A 2,514-nucleotide genomic window follows, 5' to 3' on the forward strand; every position below is an offset into this window, starting at 1 on the left:
ATATATGTATGTGTGTGTATATGTTTGTGTGTCTGTGTTTGTCCCCCCAGCATCACTTGACAACCGATGGTAGTGTGTTCATGTCCCCGTAACTTAGCGGTTCAGCAAATGAGACCGATAAAATAAGTACTAGGCTTCCAAAGAATAAGTCCTGGGGTCGATTTGCTCAACTAAAAGGCTCGACTTCAGCATGCCCGCAATCAAATGACTGAAACAAGTAAAAGAGTATAAAAGAGTAAAGGAGTAAAGACAAACAGACATTAAGTTTCACTTCTTTGGGACTAGTTTTCAGTTCAGTCTTGCTGTATGGTATCTTGAGTATGTGACTTCTATAACAGCCACTGATAGGGCAAACCAATACCTCGTAAATGAAATTGGTAGATGAATGCATTTCATATTTGTATTTGTCTATCACCACTTAGCAACTGGCATTGGTTTTTTTTTTACATCCCTGAAACTTAGAAATTTGTCAAAAAGAAACTGATATAATAAGTACCAGATTTAAAAGATTTACTGGGGCCAAGTTGATTCATTGAAATCCAGCATAAATATTGTCCAATGATTGAAACAAATAAAAGAATAGAATAATTGTATTGGTCCTATTGTTGATTATCCTAAAAACTCTGAAAAAAGGATGCTTGCTGGGAAAGAATTGAGTAGAAGTGAATCATCTGTTTATGGATTATTTAATGCTTGGTCTTGTCAATGATGGATGTTTGACTGCTAGAGATAGCAGCGACTCAACTCCCTACCGGTGATATATTGAAAACAGTGCCAGAACAGATGCTGGAGTCACGATTAGCCAGTGAGCTTATTCTGTTAGAACAAACTATACTGTGGTAGTTACTATGAGAGAAACTCTCATATTGACTTTTGGTGCAAAGTGCACTCTTGTTTATATCACTAGCAGGGAGACAAATCTGTGCTATCTTCAGTGCAGAGACCACCAAATTACGTGATTTCAACCTTCCTTGGTCTTGTGAATGATGGATACTTGACTGCTGGTGGAAGCAGCAACTCTTCTCTCGGCCAGCAATATATAGAAAAACAGTACCAGAACAGGCACTGATGTCACAATTAGACAGTGAGCTTGTTAAAGAAATGATTATTTTCAAGGGAAAATGCACACACACACACATACACACTCAGTGAGAAACAGAGGCATACACAACCATACACTTGTATATAAACTAGTGAACAAGTACATACGTATTTCATTGAATGTATTGATTTTTGAGCAGTTGTAAGTGCATGTATTTTATGTCCATAAAAACCTGCCTGTTTTTTTAGAGTATCTATTCATTACCCATTCACACATACACACAAACACACACATGTAAGGAGGATTTATACAAGTCTATAAAAAGAATAAAACACAACTGCAAGTAAACTTGAGCTGAAACTACCAAAAATTATATAAAAGAATTCTCTCTAGAAACAATCAAAATTTATGAATCTAGAATGGAAGATTTATATTTATTTATTTATTTACTTATTTACTGAGAATTAAGCATAAACTAAAGCTTTTAATCATGATATATTAACTCAAATCTTTGTAATTAGGCACTCATTTTGTGACTTTGTCCATTCGGGGGAAGCAAGTAGCTAAATATTTAACACTTGAAGAAAACAAATGTCAGAGGCAATAAAATTGGAAATATATTATAAAAAGGACATAAAATATCTCAAAGGAATGGAAAATAAAATTAAGAGGAAAGTTCCTTATTGATGAAATGAGTTGAAGAAAAGAGAGAGAGAGAGAGAGAGAGAGAGAGAGAATCAAAGTCTGCCACTAATCTAAGATTTTTCAGTGAGCATTGTAAATGATTCAAAGTTAGCATATACAAATGTGTGCGTGTGTCTGTTTGTGTGTGTGTGTGTGTACATGTGTGTTTGCATCTGTGAGTGTATTCATGTATATGTGTGTGTGTGTGTGTGTTTATGTATGAACTCTTGACTGCTCTTTGCACCACACCATGGATGTAGCACACAAACACGCATACATTTATAAATCTATATACATCATCATCATCATCATCGATGATGATGATGATGATGTATATATATATATATATATATATATATATATATATATATATATATATATATATATAATAGGTGCAGGAGTGGCTGTGTTGTAAGAATACACACACACACACACACACACACACACACACTTGTTTCAGTCATTGGATTGTGGCCATACTGGGGTACTGCCTTGATGGGTTCACTTGAACAAAATGACTCCAGGAATTATTTTTAAAGCCTAGTACTTATTCTATTGGCCTCCCTTGTCAAGCTTCTAAGTTATGGTGACATAAACAAACCAAGACCAGTTGTTAAGCTATGGTTAGGGACAAATGCATACCCATAGACATAAAGACAGACAGGCAGACACACACATACACACACACACACACACACACACAGATATGATGGGTTTCTTTCAGTTTTTGTCTACTTATCACACAGTTACTCCTGCATACATATATGTATACATTATATATATATATA

The sequence above is a fragment of the Octopus bimaculoides genome, chromosome 3, assembly GCF_001194135.2.
Source record: "Octopus bimaculoides isolate UCB-OBI-ISO-001 chromosome 3, ASM119413v2, whole genome shotgun sequence".
Taxonomy (NCBI): Eukaryota; Metazoa; Mollusca; class Cephalopoda; order Octopoda; family Octopodidae; genus Octopus; species Octopus bimaculoides.